Here is an 18,389-nt window from a genome sequence, read left to right on the forward strand (position 1 = left end):
ATTCAGATCTGGGAAGAAGTACAATGGCTATTGCAGAGATTTTTGTCCGTTATTACGGTAAAATCCTATCTTAGATTTCCTTTTCCTTTATAGTTATGGTGATAAGAAATTAATTTTGGATCAAATCTTAGATTCAATAAAAGTTTAGGTGGCAAATCTATAAACTAAAAGATCATAGCCCTGTACTTAAAATTGGCCAGTAATATCTGTTTACACAATTGAAAAACCTATTTACAGGAAAAAGATTAGAGGGAGAGGGAGGGAAATTAAGGAAAGATTTGTTAAACAGTATTTAACAATAAAATGAAATATCAGATGGCAGTGAGGTACTTTCAATTTTGTGTAACAGAAAACATCAGAATTTTCATCAGAGGGCAGTGAGCTCCTTTAAGTTTGTCCAACAGAAAAGATCAGAATGTTAAGATGGCAAATCTAAATTAGAGTAATAATTTTATAGAGATAAAACTTGAAACTGATGTCATGAGCTCATATAGGTTGACTCGAATTTCAAAGGACGGAATCAAACTTTCATTAAAGATATATTTGTGACAACGACTTAAGCTATCTAGGTAAGTGACCTTACTATCGGCATGGTTATATTTGATGTTGACACGTGCCCTGTGGTTCTGTACGTGTCATATATATTGATATGTGTGAATTGTTTGTGGATCGATATGCTTCCTATATGTTATGTTATGTTATAATATGTGGTTTGTATGATAATAATTATGGTACGATGTGCTCAAGGATATGTTTGAGATAGGGTACGAGAATGATGCACAAAACGAAATGTAACGATAGGAGTAAGATACGTTCATGAAACGTCAGAGTTAGGTTACATACCGAAGTGCTATAGATAGGAGAGATTGATGAAAGAATACGGTTAGGTTATGGGTAGAAAGGGATAGGTTTGTGATAGATTGATAGAACGATAGCGTTAGGGTACGTTCTTGTGACGATATGACTAAGGTACGTCACGTAATGATATGTCTGTGATAGGTATAAGAACGTTAAGGCTATGGTAAGTTAGAGAACGATATGACTATGAAATGTTTACGTTATGACTTGGTTATGATATGATACATTGTATTCTAGATTATTGTACTTAAGTACGAAATTATGTGAACGTGAATGTATGTTATTTATGCTGCTTAGTTGATGTGATATGAATGCATGTGATGATGTGTGCCCTTGTACGATTGTGGCTTGTTGTATGAGTATTGGAATGTAACTGAATGAATTGTATGACATGAAATACGGTAAATTGCATGATACATAACCCCGCTAGGAATATGTATGATATGTAACGAAATGAGAATGAGAATGACATGTAAGCATGAAAACGTGACACGGGGTTATGTTCATTAAATGATGACTGTAGGACTAGTGGGACCTCATGCATATTGTGTGATCATGCGTTTGGGGGGATACCCCTATCCCATCACGAGGGTACGGACGCGTACATCCAAATGGCAGGACAACGATCATTATGCCCTGCATAGCGGTGCCGTGACGGTTTTAGTTTTAACGGGTCCCGGTGGGCCCCCAGAGCATGCCCACCGGCTAGGGACAGTGGCCCAACGGTGTGCGAACTAGCTGGTGAGCCCATACTCGCACGTATGGGCTGCGTGTAGAGTATATGGTACATGTCCACGATTACCTGTTAGGATTACACCGTAGAGAAAACGAAACGAAACGAAACAAAAAAGAAACGAAACGAAACGAAACGAAATGAAATGAAACGAAACGAAAGATAGGTCCCATCATTTTATTGCATGTGATTGTTGCAAACCTCAATAGTGGGGTCACTTACTGAGTATTTCTTTAAATACTCAAGCCATGTACATTTTTCAGGTTAAGGCAAGGCATTCTTGTACGGCTGACGATGGCATCGCAACTCGAGATCATGGCACATGCATAGGATAGTGGTATTTATTTTCTTAGACTTAGGATAGAATAGAATGTTTTAAACTTAAACGCTTATTTATTTTATTTCGGGTCTTTTGTTGTGTCGTTTTAAAGATGTTTTCGAAACACGTAAGTCCATGGCTGTGTTTTAAGTTAAAGGTTATGTTTTATGGAATTTAAATGAAGTCTTCCGCATTCAATGTTTATGGTATGTATACAGTAGCGACCTTAAATTAAGTAGAAAATTTTGGGTCGTTACATTTAAGCTGTAATTTTCTTAACTTTTTTTTTTCGAGTTATATAGTTTGTTTTTAAGGAAACACACCTCTCACCTTACTATTTTATTTATCACATTGGAGCACTTTATATTAGATCCCTAGTTCTTGCATAAAACATCCCTACTTCATATTACCCTATCTAATAAAGCTCATGTTTCTAGGGTGCATGCACGAAAATCTTTCAAAATTATATGTAGTTTCTAAGGTGCATGCATGAACATCTTTCAAAATTACATGCAGTCAACAAAACAAAAACAGACAACAAAATATGAATACGTGTTTCAAAATAAGATAATAAGATTATAAAGGGTGTGTTTAGAGAATTCCCTCATCTTTAGGCATCGTGAAGATTCTCTGCGGCTCCATTCTTTTATAATTTTATTAAAAAACTTGGAAATACTGTTGTTGTAAATCTGCTATCAGTCCAGCTGTTGGTAGTTCTACTGTATGTCTACTGTTGCATGTGAGCTATGATGTCTAGCAGCCCCTTTCTTAACATTTCAAGCTTACCTGAGAATGTAGAAGGATTATTTTCTGTCCATTTCTCTTTTCCATACAAATTTCTTTCATTGGGGGATTAGAAAATCTTTTAGGATGTTCCTAAAAAAAAATTCTTTGGTGGTAGTTCCTTGGCATGTAGTGGATGAGAAAGTGAAGAACATTAAAATGAAATAAAACCACATGCAAATGAAAATGAACAAGACAACTATGTGGCAACGTGCACTACAAGAGAATAATATTTGTCATCAATCACATCCTAGCATGCACCAAGTGTAATTAGTCTCTTTTATATGCTGAAATTTGCATTCCTAATCACATCTAAATCCCCCTAATTCATCTGCAAAATAACTTCTTTGGGGCATGTGAGTTATTCACGACAACAAGTAAAATAAAATCTACAAAATTATCATTCTAAGGAAAGTGAAGATAGCTATTTAAAAACAACTATATAAGTGCATAAATAAAAAGAAAAGAAAAACTAACTTGGTTTACTCGGAGCTTCATATATTTGCTTGCAAATTGTGACTAGCTCCCTCTTTTTCTTTTCATTTTTTTCAGTTATCCATTGTCAAAGAAATGATGTCCCTTCGAAACTCTCCATTCTACCGTGGGTGTGAATAATTTCGTGAAGTCTATCTCCCATATGTCAAATAGTTCTTCTAAGATGTAGTTCAAAGGTGTGTCGATAGATAACTTCATTGATGAATTTATTCTTTCCTCTAATTCCAGTGATTCAAAAACTCTTACAATTTTCTCCAATTCTACTTGTTGTGTAATGCAATTATTCCAGCTGCTGTCTTCTTCTTGTTTCTGTTTCTAGCTATCAGTTGTTGGATTCTGTATCAATTTATAAATTGTTGAGCATTCCTCTACTACTGCTGGATATTTCATGTTGTCATTCATATGAAATTCTATTTGTTGATCATTTATTCTCAGCATTATAGTTCCCTTGTGGACATCTACCAATGTTCTTCCGGTTTTCAAAAATAGTCTCCCCAAAATGATAAAATCTGCTAGAAATATGAACTTGTCCACTTGAATTAGGATATCTTCGATTTTTCCTTCTAGATAAGTGAAAGATCGATCTGCTAGTTGAAGAGTGACTGTAGTTGGTCTAGCTTTACCAATACCTAACTTTTTGTAAATAGATAGCGGCATTAGATTAATGCTTGATCCCAAATCACATAATGCTCGACCTAGCTTCTTCCCTCCTCTCGATATGGGAATTATGAATGAACCGGGGTCTTTCTCCTTTAGTGGGATCTTGTTTTTCATTATTGCACTACACTCTTCATTCAATGGGTACCACCTTGAATTCTTCAAACTTTCTTCTATTGGTGAGCACATCCTTCAAGAATTTCACATAATTTGACATTTGCTCCAAAGCTTCAACTAATGGTATATTTATGTGAATTCCCTTAAATATATCCAGGAACTTCTCAAAGTGGGCTTCTAACTTCTTTCTTTTTATTCATTGTAGGAAAGGAGGTGATGGTGTGTATATTCTGCTTTCTTGTCCACTGCTGACTATTGTTTGTGTTTTAGGAGGCTTCACAATTTCTGCATAATTTCTGTTGTTTTCTTTCTGTACAACAACTTCTGCATCATTTTTGTTGTGCTCTTTCTGCACAGTAGCTTCCTCCTTTCTCTGTTGTGTATCAACAGTTTCTTGAGAGCGACTATCACCGTGTGCTTTAATTTTTTCTCCTCTGCTGGGTATTTCTTTCCCACTTCTCAACTCTATTGCTTGACATTGCTCCTTGCCTTCTCTTTTTGGTGTTTCAGTGTTTGTCGGCAACTTTCCAAGAGGTCTATTTCGTAACTCATTTGCTAATTGACCTACTTGAACTTCCAAATTTCGCAAGGATGCTTGTTGACTTTATCACAACATCATTTTTAGCCATATATTCCTTTATTAGGCTCTCAAGAGATATTCGTGGTATGTGTTGAGTTTGGCTAGCTTCTTTCCCTTGGGAGGTGGCTTGTTGAGAACCATATGTCAATTGGTTTTGTAATTCAAAACCTAGAGGATAAATTGCTTTAGGTGGCATTTGTTGATTGTATGAGCCTTGTCTCTTCCATGAGAAGTTTGGATGATTTCTCCACCCCGGATTATAAGTATTTGAGAAGGAATTATTTTTCGGGTTCCCATGACTAGCTTGATTCCCCACATAAAAAATTGAGGCCGGATTGCTTGGACATTGATCAAAAGTGTGTTCTTCTCCACAATATACACAAGATTTAGCTGCTGTCTGGGTCATTACAGCAGCTGTATGGGCTGATGCTTTGGTCATTGTGCCATGTCCCAATGCTAGATTTTGTAAAATATTAGTCACCGAAGCTAGTCGAGTGTTGATTGAAGACAAAACATCAACTTTAAGTACTCCTCGGGTCTTCTTTCCTGGGTTGCTTCTCACATCCGCCCATTGGCAATTGTTAGATGCTATTCTCTCTAAAATCTCATATGCTTCATTGTATATCTTTGACAAAATAGCTCCATTGGCGGAAGCACCCACTACTTGTTTAGTAGCAATATTTAATCCATGGTTGTATACAATGAGGTAATCCATGATGAGGACATTTTCTAAGCATCTCCTTGAATCTCTCCCACGCTTCACTTAGTGTTTCATCTTCAAATTGTTGAAAAGCGACAATCTCATTTTTGAACCGTGCATTTCTAGTGGGTGAAAAATACTTGATAAAAAATTTATCTACAGACTATTCCAAGAATCAATTAGTCTCGATGCTAAGGTATTCAACCATGATTTAGCACAATCCCTCAAAGAATAAGGGAATAAGCTCAATCTAATCACGTCTTTATCCACTCCTTGGAATCAAAACGAGTCACTAACTCCTAAAAATGACATTAGATGTAGGTGGGGATCTTCCGACGATAGTCCATAAAATTTCCCAATGGTTGCACGTTCCTTGCGTTTCAAAATGACAATAGATGTAGGTGGGGATCTTCCGACGATAGTCCATGAAATTTCCCAATGGTTGCACGTTCCTTGCGTTTTGGGTCTAATAATGCACGGATTTAGCTCACGAGGCCGCACATTTAAAAAGTGTTCTTAAAACGTGTATGATCATGATAGCTATGGGATTTGAACCCACGCCCCTTTTGGACCAGAGCCTAAATCTGGCGCCTTAGACCACTCGGCCAAACTGTCCCAACAAATGTGTCCAGAAAAACCAAGATAACGATGAGATGCAACATTGTTGTGTCGCACATGATAGAACATGCATGCATAGGCGGTGTGTGGTCAAACAAGTTTTGATTCCACATAAGTGATGTTTGAACGTTGAAGGTAAACCTTGCCTATGGTATAACAAAGCCACAAAACCGAGGTGAAAAATGTGAATGGAGATTGTGTACCCCATAAGGTTTTTTGGCGAGCATGTCAAAATCACGAACCTGTCCTGTCTTTGAGTAAAGTTATAGGGACCTTGTAATTGTTGGGAATGTTATTTATTGTTGGTATCAGAGCCAGGTTTCGATCCTGGGACCTGTGGGTTATGGGCCCACCACGCTTCCGCTGCGCCACTCTGATTATTTAATTAATATCATTTTGATCCCTAACAGATGCTTTTAAAACTGTGAGACTCACGACGATATGCAACGGGCCAAAGTAGACAATATTTGCTGGCGGTTGACTTGGCTATTACATAACCTAAATCACCATAAGTGAATTCATTCCAAGGAATCTTATGCTTACACTCTTCATTGAGAGCGGTAGTTATCCTTTGAGAAATATACTTTGGAAGTCCTTCAATGAAGCGCATCATCCATAATTAAAGGGTACTATCATATCTTGTCATAACCTTAGTTACAATTATATCTTTGTACCATCAGAAGTAGCTAACTTTTCGCATCTTATAATCATAAGAATTTTCTCAAACGTTCAGTAAGGATTTCTAGTTCGCCTACGACCAACTTTAAGACAAAATATAAAAGGGTATTAATGGCTATTCAATACTTATATCATTCTCCATAACTTGAGATATTCCAATTTCACTTTTTATATTTGTACTTCTTTTTCTATAGTAGTATGGTTGAGTATCCTTTGCTTTTCTTTGTCGGAGATATGCTTCTCCAACCCATCCTTGAGTACTCCTGTGAAACCAAAAGTTACAATTTGAGCAATAGCGTGGTCAAACTTACCTCGAAGCCTATAGGAGCTATCTCTCATCAACATTTTGTTGATTACATTTATGACTAGATGACTGGATAGGCCATCTATATTCCACTTATGTATGCATGTTCCTTCATAGGTGGATTGAGTCATTTGAGTTTTTTCTTCGCACGAAACATCGGGGAAAGAGGGCATAGGATACCAATTTTTCTTCATCTAGTTTTTTGGACTTTGTCCTCAAATTTAACAATTTTGTTGATGAGGTTTAGTTTTTTGGGCATCTTTTCTTCTTTCGAGAAATCATTTTAAAAAATTTTTAGGTCATTCTCATCTGGTTCATTATGACACTAAAAGTTTCATTACTTAAGGTTCTATCAAAATTGAGAGATTGTTTAGCTTTTCTTCCATCAGAGCAAGTACCTCTTCTGTTGAGCCGAGACTGATTACTTTGTCTAAAATAGCTGGTATGAACAAGAGAACTTTCCTCAACTTTTGGGAATCTCACGCCATTAATATTTGCAATAGTTTTTTTTTTATTTCTTTTTTTGTCGTGTTTCCTTAATTTTTTCTTCAATCTTCTTAACTTGTCTTGCAATGGTTGAGAGAATCTTGTTTGAGAAGTTATTTTGATGTTGGATATTTAGGATATCCTTCGAGGTTGTAATGCCTTTTTCAGGAATTCTTTATCAGTGGACAATTCATTTGTTATAATATCGATCTGGTTGAAGATAGATGTAGTATCCAATTCGGTTTGAGTTGGAGATCTGGGATTGCCCTCATAATCGACTAAAACTACTTCTTTGTTGTAATCAACCGACTCTATTTGCATAGACTTTGACATGTTGATTTTTTATGGAGATCTCGAGATTCCTGAGGTACTAGATCTCGAGCTTAAGAATCTTTACCTTTGGAAAGAAAATTTAATTTTCATTGAATTTTACTTTTACGTTTTCCATCATCATGTTTAATGATTTGAGCAAACTGTGGGTCTTTCTTGATTGGAAGGCTCACATATTTAAGGATCTAGGTAGAATTCTTAGTAATTTGATCCCATGAAAGGGTTTTGGAAACAGGCTAACGATTTCTCCAAATTTACCTCTATGAGCATAGTAAATCTTTTTGGAGAAGATCTAAGAGTTGTGGGGGAGATATTTGAATGCTTAACTTGTAAAATATACTGAAAATGACTACTATGAAGTGAGTATCTAATGAGATGTTAAGGTTCTCTATGTGAACATCAAACATGAGGGCAGAAAGGATATGACGATCCTTTAACAAAAAGTAAATAGTTTTGATATGTCTTTCGAACAATGGTCATTTACAAGATCTGCCACAAAGGAAAAACACTGAATTTCTCAACTCAATGTCTAGGCTACGAGCAGTTTTAGCCCAGACATCTTCGGTAGGTGATTTTTAAAAGATTCTTCAAGAGGCCGCCTCAATAGGTTTAGCGTCTTCTCCTTCCATCATTGAAGAAGAAGACACAATATATGTCCTTAATGATCGTTCTTAGATTCACATCCTCAAGGTTTTTAACAACAAACGCCACCGACCACAATTGTCATTTGAAAATGATGATTCCTTTGACACGGTGAGTCATTTGAAAATTTTATATTCCATCATTGTTGTTATTTTATAATTAATGAATCACTTCGTTATTGTTATGTTTCATAATTCATTGAAGCATTAATATAGGGGGAGAATATGGATGTGAGTGAATTTCAAATTTTTGATGATATATTAAAATGACTATGATGATGCATCGATATTGGTATCATGATTATTATTTGGACATGTTCATTATTTTAAGTTTTATGATTTTATGGATTTCATACTATTTTTCTTGAAATGGTTTGTCATCGTGAAAAAGGGTGAGATTGTTGGCTTTTTGGCCTTTAATCTCAAATTAATTAATTAATTGATGTTTGGATGATAACAAACCTACCTTCAATTATTAACAATTCTCAGTATTTTGTCGATAGTGTAAGGTTGGGAATAACGATTTGAACGTCTTTTTTGGTTCACTCAAATTAGAGATAAAACGAAGAAATTTCAGTCAAAACAAGATACCCGACGTGATGATGTGGCGGCAAAATTAACATCATGGACCAATCAAATTCAAAACAAGATAGTTGACGTGATGATATGGTGACAAAATTGACATCATGGACCAGCGGACAAAATTGACATCATGGACCAATCGAAGTATGACATTTATAACTTTGGTAGAGTAATAAATAGTGAAATTTTCAATTGCTTTAATCTAAAATAAAAGTTTTCGGTTACTATTTCAATGAAAACTACTTTTCTTGAATTATAAAATTATTGAAATTACATTTATAATATTTCAGTTAGATTTATAAAACTTTCTAATTACTTTTTAAATGTCTTCATTAATATTTTTTTTTATTATATTATTACATTTAAATATATTTATATAAATGAAAATGAATTTAAAATGTTTTGAATATTCATTTAAAATAATATATATATATATATATATATATATATATATATATATATATAAACACGTGGTCAATAATTTTTTATGATAAATTTAAAAATAAATAAATATTATTTTTATGTCTTCACATTTTAGTGGTCCGTATCAATTCCTATTTTTAGGACTTCATCACTGTTTAAACTCATCATCTCTTCATATTTTTCAGAACACAACACACACAACTTCATATTTTATTTTCTCAACTTCATCACTATTTAAACTCATCACCTCTTCATATTTTTCAGAACACAACACACACAACTTCATATTTTTCAGAACACAACATACACAACGTAGAACACAATACACAATTTTCATAGTTTTCTCGATCTAAAATTTTTGTTTAAAATCCTCCATTGTTGCTCTCTCCAAAGCTTCCAATTCTATTTCTCTCATTACCTCTTCATATTTTTCAGAACACAACACACACAACATAGAATACAATACACAATTTTCATAGTTTTCTCGATCTACAATTTTTGTTTAAAAGCCTCCATTGTTGCTCTTTCCAAAGCTTCCAATTCTATTTCTTGTTTATCTTATTCTTGAGAGAGATGTCTATTGTATTGTGAGAAAATTGTAAATCTATTACTTCAGAGAGTTGTGGTGTTTCAATAAGATTTCAGACAATTGTGCCAGTTTGATCCTGAGCCGTGGAAAGGATTGAGTTTGCTCTTTAACTCGTAAAAAGAAGGGTGTACCAGTTTGATCCTGAGCCGTGGAAAGGATTGAGTTTTCTCTTGCACTCGTAAAAGAAGTGGTGTAGCGGTTCGGCTCGGGCTCTAATCAAAGGAAAGAGTCAGAAAGTTTTATTCAAATTCCCAAGAGGCGCTTGGGTAGTGGAGTAGGTCGAGTTTGACCGAAACACTATAAAACCAAGGTGTTATATTTTCTAACCCTTTTTCTATTTAAATTCTAAATTATTGTTAATTTTTATTGCACGGTATCAAGTTTTATTGTTATTAAAAAAACAAAAATATTGTTGAAACTCTATTCACCCCTTCTAGGGTAGTCATATCGATCTAAAAAGCTCTCCATACAAACTGAATTAAACAGAGGAATTCACATCTCAATCATGTAAAATTGATGGAATGAGAAAAGAGAATAAGGAAATAGAGAGTTATCTCGTTTTGTTGTCGTTCTGGAAGTTCCCTTCCCTTGAGCTCTCACATCCACCTCTTTGCCCTAATCAATCCTTGTTGGTCTCCTTTTCCATCTGCTGTCAATAGTTGCTGGATTAGGATTTTCTTCTTCTTCTCTGGTTTCACAGTAGCGGAGGCTACTGCTGTCTAATCCGATTTCTTTCCCCAAGTGTGGCCCTCCATTGTTGCTGTCTAATCCAATTTCCCTCCCCCAAGTGTGGCCCCTCCCTATTTTAGGTATCCTTTTCCTTTTATAATGCTTGTTTCTTCTAATTTAGGGCTGAGAAACGATAAAATTGTCCACCTACGATGTTTCTAATTTGGTAGCCAATGATCCACATGGACTGCTGATGTGGATTAAAATTTTCAGGTCATCCTCGAAAAGTTTGCTTTCCGTATTGTTTCAGCACCAAGGTCTGCAATTTATTTCCAGATTTGCAAGCAGTGTTGGTTCCAGATTTTCTATAGCATCATGGTTCAGCATAAATGTTCTAGAATTTTACCAAATAGCTCAATTAAGTGTACAATTAAGCTCGATTTATGAAAATTAATCTTCTTTTCATATTGAACCACAATTGGCTATCTCATGTATACTAATTAGAATAAATGGAGCAGTTAATGAGAAAATGGTGAGTATAAGTGCAAAATTAACGGTAAAAAAGACTTGATATAACTCTAGTTTTGGAGAGTTATCAAAAAACGGAAAAAAAAAAAAGAAGAAGAAAAAGAAACAAGGTTGAAAATTACCAAAAGAAGAGCCGAGGAGCAATATCATCGCAACAATGAAAGCCAAGTTGAGACGAAGCTTGTTTGCAATTATGTTGTATTGTAAATTGTTTGATGGGATGAGGTTCGTTTCATTGTTGTCCATCCCATTGTATAATCTTTGGGACAATATTCAATTAATTTGCTAATATGAATTTTAGAAATAGAACATTAATGGGATGTTATGAATTTAATACACTAAGGTTACCATTTACCAACTTAATGTAAAGACCACAAAAGGGATGCAAGTAATGAATTGGGATCAAGTTTTTATTTCTTCCAAAGGATGGAAAGAATTAAAAAATATATATATCATTTTAATTTCACCCCTAAAAAATATTTTTCGGGTTGACCGGTTACAACAGCCAAAGTCCACCGTTAATAGATATTGTCTGCATTGATCTGTTACAATAGTCCAAGCTTACTATTTACAAAAATTGTCTTCTTTGATATGTTACAACTGTCCAAGCCAACCGCTAAAAAATATTGTCCGTTTTGAGCCATTACATATTGCTCTCAACCTCACGGTTTTAAAACGTGTTTGCTAGGAAAAAGTTTCTACGACATTATAAGGAATGTTTCGTTCCCCTCTCCAACCGATGTGAGATCCCACAGTTACATTTTTATTATACTTCGAAGTTTAGTTTTCATTTGGTTATTGGTTCGAATATTTTACATTTTACTCCTAGTTGTCAGTAATGCTCAGTTTGGTCTTTAGCGTTATCTTTTGGTTAATTAATTTAAAATAATTATGATGTTGATCCATAATATCATATCGAAGAGATTCCTAGGTTCGGGCCGAAGAAGCAATGTCACTCAATCACTATCAAACTGATTGCAATCTTTTTTGTCCGTGAAGATCCCAATCCAAACAGAGTGCCTTCTACTTCTAATGGGTCATGAACTAGATCAGAATCATTCTCAACGAGTCCACAAGAAGTGTTCCCATTTTATTCATCGGGTCCGGATAGAGATCAAAGGTCTTGAACGACCGATCTAGCAGAACAACTCAAAAGATAAAAAAGTATTGTTAATTTTTCATAAAATTTTCAAAATTTATTTAATTCTTTTAAACATTTATAGATATTAGCCTTACGAACCAAAACATCGTAATTAGTAAAAATTCATGGATGAAAATGTAAATAATGTGTACCGACTCTAATTTTCAGGTATGCAACATACATATTAGGAGAGTTTTCAAATGTTTTCTTGAAATCTTGGAGCCTTTATAGAAATATTTCAAATATTTACTTGACAATAAAATTTAAATTAATATAAAGTAGTAATTATGAATCATGTTTTTAACGGAAAAAAATTTAGGAAGAGAATGACTATTTAAAAAAACACCATAAGTGACCCTATTGTTAAGATAAAAAAATACACACATGTAAGTCTTTCAATGTCTAATGGGACCTAAAATCATATTTTGGTTTTAGGCTTATTTAAGACAAGGTCGTAGTACCGGACTGGTGAGGAAGGTGAAAACATCGACCATGTGATGACTCCAGTATTTTTGTGAATTAAAATGCATCTATTTCAATTTGTTTTATGTTTTCGGGTATAGACAAGGTCGTGGCGCATGAGAGGGACGAGGAGATTGAACTGATTCTGATCTTTTAATAACTTTCATAGTATTGTATTGTTTTGTTTAATGAATTGTGCTCATCTTATAGAGTGAAAAGTCAAAATTAAGTTGTAGTCTTGCTGTTCGCTGCCACCACAGATTCTTTTCTCTCTCGACATAATCCCACACAAAAAGAGAGAGCATAGAGCTTTGACTCGACCTATAGGTCCTACTAACAGGAAGTAAGGACTTGAGAATGAAGTGGCTAATCAAGAATACTCATACCATCCTTATTTATTGTTTTTAGTTGAAAGATTTGGATTTTTGGCAGCAAAGACATTTGTCATATGACAACTAAAGTATAACTACTCATGGTTTTAAAATGTGTCTATTAGTGAGAGGTTTCCACACCCTTATAAGGAATGTTTCGTTCCCCTCTCCAACCAATGTGGGATCTCACAATCCACCCATTTGAGGGCCTAACGTCCTCGCTAACACACCGCCTGGTGTTTGGCTCTGATACCATTTGTAATAGCCAAGCCCAACTTTTTCTGCTTTGGGCCATAACAAATGGTACGAAAGCCAGTCACCAGACGACGCAAAGCACTGGTCAGAGTAGGGCTAGACCCTCTCCATAGTAGATGCGTCATAAAACCTTGAGGCTGATGACGATACGTAAGGGCCCTATAAAACGTTCTATAAAACGACGCAATTCACGCAGTCATCTCTCATGTACCTCAATTGCTCGTTCACAATACTCATACTCGAACTCATAAATCATAAACGAAAAGTAATTTTTCAATTTAATCTAATATATAATATTGAAATACACGGTTTTATCATAGTTTTATTCATTTGTGTAAAGCATATTGCGATGAAAATAATGGTATTTATTGAATAGTTGTTGAGAGCCACTTCTTAATTTTGAGTGGTATCGCTGATGTTGCCATGGTGGAAGCTGAAGTGCGGCGGCGGGCTCTTAGGTACGCAAAAACACAGCCCAAATTTGCACTCACAAACCTTAGGATTAAAGCAATCTTGGACAGTGTTGCACGTAATATGAATATGACTTCCTTGTATTCCCAATGGTTTGCTTGTCACTGTGCATCAAACAAAGTAATACTCAAATTAATATCAAAATCAATCTAATGACTCAAAAAATTCGATCAACCCAACCCAACCTGTGCGGTTCGAGTTAGATTATGAACTTATTTGGACTGAATTCAAATAACTGAAAACTTTTATCATTGAGTTGGTTTAAGGGTTCTCCCGAAACTAGATTGGATTGACCGAACCAATCTGGATCGAGTTCAATTATGAACTTATTTGGACTAAATTCAAATAACTGAAAACTTTTATGATTGAGGTTGTTTATGGGTTCCCCAAAACGAGATTGAACCAAAACAATTTAAATTTATTGTTAATTTTAAAATATACATTTTTGTGTACAATACAATTATACATATGTATTTATTTTATTTAATAATTATTTATTTTCTACGAGATCTCTGGTAAAAGTAATCTTTCAAAACATATGTTGAATTGAGTTCTACTGAGTTCGTTCTTTGGTAACCCTAAAACTTATTAGTTTGAATCTTTATACAATCAAACTTCCGTTTAATTTTAAGATATACATGTTTGCTCACAAAATATACACAAAATTGAAGTGCAAATGGTAACCAAATGTATGAAAATAAATAAACATATATTTTACAAACTAATGTTTTATTTTTATCAAAATAAAAAAAATTGAATAAATAACGCGAACTACCTGAACCAACTATCTATCCCAAAAAATTTATGGTCGAGTTGGGTTTAGTTGGATTCATTATATAACAAGGGTTGTTTATGCTCAAAAATTTATAATGCAAATAATTGGGTTGGGTTCGGTCTAGAAAATGAGACAGTGAAGAACAAGATGATTCCACCTAGGAAAGCGAACTTGATAGAAATGTTCTTGTCCATGATTTTGGGAGGGATTTAGAGATTTTTGGGTGATGATAATTTTGTGTCTTCAATTTTGTACCCAAAACTTTTATATAATTGAGGAATATTTGCTAAATTAGGTAATATGAAACCAAAATATGGTACGATAACCCAAATGGGAATAACTAAAAAGACTAACGTACAATAATCAGCCAATGAATTTTTCAAAATTTGATGGTAATGATCCTATATTTTCGATATGATTCTAAACAAATATTTCAAACCTTTATTTTTAATGGTAGAATGAATATTGAAAAATACTCGGGAGGTGACCCCATAGTGACTCTTGTAAAACGAAATTAAAAAAGATAGAAAAATATAAATAAATGTTGGATTTAGCATAAAAGATTTAGTTCTATAGCCTCCATCGGAGAAGCCAACAATAGTTTATATGTCCTTTTCATTACTGTCAATTTTTTTTAATGATAGAATGAATATTGAAAAATACTCAAGAAGTGACCCCACTATTAAGGTCGAGAAATGCACGTATGCAAATATGATTTTGTGTCTTGTGGATTAAAACATCATGTTTTGGCTTTGGCTCTAATTTCATTTATCGGTGGATTTGGATGCATTGTACTTTTCTACACACTCCACACGCATGCTCTCCACTTGGGTTCTAGATGCTCTATTTTATTTTTCTATTGAGGATAAACCTAAACCAGAACTCGAGAGATAGTTGTCCATATAATAATGAGGGATGTATAAATTCTCAAGAAGAGAGGAGCAGAGATGATCCCTAGACCGACTAGATTCCATAAGGGAATTGAAAGTTAGGTCTACGGTAGATCTCACCTAAACCGTCTCATCATAATATAATAATTGCAATCATAATATAAATAATTATAACAATAATTTTTAGATAACTCTCTTTCTTGTCCTTCAAAATTGAGCATTTTCTAAACATTGTTACTATATCACACTACTCATCTTTTTAAATAGAAACTAACTGCACACCCGAGACGAGATTGTATATGAACTACCGAGCTATATAGTTCGAGATAGATTCGAGTCTCGATTTTTGACTCACGATGTCTTTGTCATGTATATGATTCTTTATGGTATATGATTCTTTATGGTATGTTGTTATGAATAATTTGTTGCATTAAATAGCTTCATGTGGAACGAGCATGTCAGTGTATCTTGTATTCGTATGATATACTATGACCCGAAACCTTGAGAGGCACACGAACTAAACAAAAATATCGTTTATTTATTATGAGAATCTAAATACAGGGTCACATCGATCAAGTTCTTTATGATCATCTTCATTATATTGATTAGTTGTTGAGAGCCACTTCTTTGATCTCCTTGTTGTCTTCTAAATGAATGTTCTTACTCATCTTGTGAAAGTTGGAGTTAAAGTTGAAGGGATGCTTCTTGCCATGACAGAAGCAAATGTTTAATTTACAATCACAAAAAACATTATCCCTGCAATCATCTGAAGTCCTGCATGAAATACCTTTAAGATAGCTTCCTTTTGTGCCAAATGGTTTGCTTGTACCTGCATACATAAACAATTTCCAATCAAATTTGAGTAATCTAGTCACGTATTGTAACACCCTAAAAGTGAAGGAAAGCCACCTATGCACGACCCAAAAGATCCAAGGAAAGAAATTATGAGGATTAAGCTAAGAAACGAGACTTAGCAAGTCATTTCTATACCCTAAGGAGTAATCTTAAGGACTTAAAGACCTTTGGAGAAGGATTGGAATGAAAGCATAAGCGAAAGGGACGAAAATGTCATTTTTCCAATTATCAAGGATCTTGCGAGATTTTTAATTCCTTATCTAGAAGGAATTTCAAGATGCTCAAGACCGGAAAAATGACCAACAAGAGATGAAGAATTTTTAGGAAAATTATGGATTTTTTGAGAAATTAATAATAAAATATTCGGAAAGTGGCAAATTATCAAAATACCCTTGAAGTTAAGAATAATTATGGATTTGCCATTCTGCTAAAAAATCAAAACCTTCATAGTGCCTTCTACACAAAATCCTTCGAATGTCGACTCTCAGCCGTTGGATCTCCTCCAAACTTGTATATATTCTAGAAAACTCACGGATCTCACATCCAACGGCTAGGATTCAAAACCAAGGTCGGTGAGGCTCTGATCGGAGTAGATATTTCCGACGAATATTCTAGAAAAAACAACCGACAATTCATGATGATTCTGGAGATCCCAATGTTGGTTTAAGTTTCCCTTATAGATTTTGTAGTTGGGGCAATAGTTTGGAACAAGAATCGAGCAAGGTCGAGCACCTAGCTGTTGGCAATAAGTGTTTAGATTTTGGGTCTTCTACTCTCAGGTTTCTTCCAAATTCGAGAGCAATTCTCCACCATTTCCTTTCAAACTGGTTCCTATAGCTTCTAAACAACATTACCCACAAGTTCTATAAAGGAATAGAGTCCTGAAAGTGCCTAGAAACTATTCCCCCAATCCAATCCGCCATTAAAAAGCTTCAAGGAAAACTCAAAATTCCAATCCAAGGATATACAAGTATTCTTCAAGCAAGGACGACCCCAATAGGTTTTTGCACCAACAAGGAATGTTTCCATAGAAGACCGCAAAGAGAAATAATCTCAGGAATGTTCCCAATTAAAGAAAATCCGTTTCGGGCTCAAGTTGGAGGTAAGTGTCGAATTCCTATCTACGCCCACTTTTCCTTCAAATTAAGGATTCCTTTAGCTTCAGAAAAAGAAGATGAGTAACTTTGATGAAGGAATAAAGAGCTGAAACGTCATAGAACGAGATACCCAAGAGATTGTAGCTGAGGAGGGCGAGTTTCAGATGGCGGCGCGAACGGTCACATGCGTCTTCTCCCCGTCTGGAGGAAGAAGACGATGACGTGGTCGGTTAAGTTGAACTAGCCTTGTCAACCAAAAACTCAACCTTCCCTCGGTTTTTTCTCAATTTTAACCCCCTTCCAGACAGATTTTCATGAAAAACTCTATGGTTCCAGAAAGTAGACACAATAAGGAGTCTGTGAAAGGAAAGTTGAGGTAAATCGGGTACCGGAAGCTCAAGAACAGAGGTCCTGAATGTCGACAACGAGGTAAGTAGCCACCTTGGACTTTTTGTTAAGAAGTACTTGCAGGAATCGCTTGGATTTTCATATGAACACCAAGTACGAACTAGGATTAGATGAAAGAAAAACTCAAAGAACCGCGAGTTAAGACCTTAAACCTATCAAATTGCTCGGTAATTAGGTAACATTAGAATAACCCACTAGATGAACTCCGCTGCCTATAAAATTTTAATTCTGAGCATATTATAGCATTTTGAGGTTCTATATGAAGTTTAGTAGTCATTAAATAAGGATAAGTGGGTAAACCAAGAAATGGTGCAAAATGACCATAATGCCCCTAAGGATATCTACCTATAGTTCATGACCTAGATGACCTCCAAATGCTATGAAACTCTGAAGTAGATCCTATTTTATGATGTTTGATGATTTGGTAAAGTTGAAAGGCATTGGAACACGTTAAATAGCAAAACAGAGAATTAGGGGTGAAATGGTCAAAATGTCCCTAGAACTTCTTATGAGATTTCAAGGTCTATACGTGCTCCGAATGATTTGCTACTTCTTATAAGGTCGATTATGAAGG

The 18,389-nt window shown here is 34.9% G+C and overlaps 3 non-coding genes across 3 annotated transcripts; 1 reads left to right on the forward strand and 2 right to left on the reverse strand.

Annotated features, from left to right (window-relative positions):
• Window positions 1–5,250: 5,250 nt before the first annotated feature.
• Window positions 5,251–5,356, forward strand: LOC111438073. Its single transcript, XR_002709607.1, has one exon. It is a non-coding gene; the product is annotated as a Plant small nucleolar RNA R71 (small nucleolar RNA).
• Window positions 5,357–5,776: 420 nt separating this feature from the next.
• Window positions 5,777–5,857, reverse strand: TRNAL-UAG. Its single transcript has one exon. It is a non-coding gene; the product is annotated as a tRNA-Leu (tRNA).
• A 309-nt stretch (window positions 5,858–6,166) lies between these two features.
• Window positions 6,167–6,238, reverse strand: TRNAM-CAU. The gene has a single exon. It is a non-coding gene; the product is annotated as a tRNA-Met (tRNA).
• Window positions 6,239–18,389: the final 12,151 nt, after the last annotated feature.

This window comes from Cucurbita moschata, unplaced genomic scaffold, assembly GCF_002738365.1.
Source record: "Cucurbita moschata cultivar Rifu unplaced genomic scaffold, Cmos_1.0 Cmo_Scf00070, whole genome shotgun sequence".
Classification (NCBI taxonomy): Eukaryota; Viridiplantae; Streptophyta; class Magnoliopsida; order Cucurbitales; family Cucurbitaceae; genus Cucurbita; species Cucurbita moschata.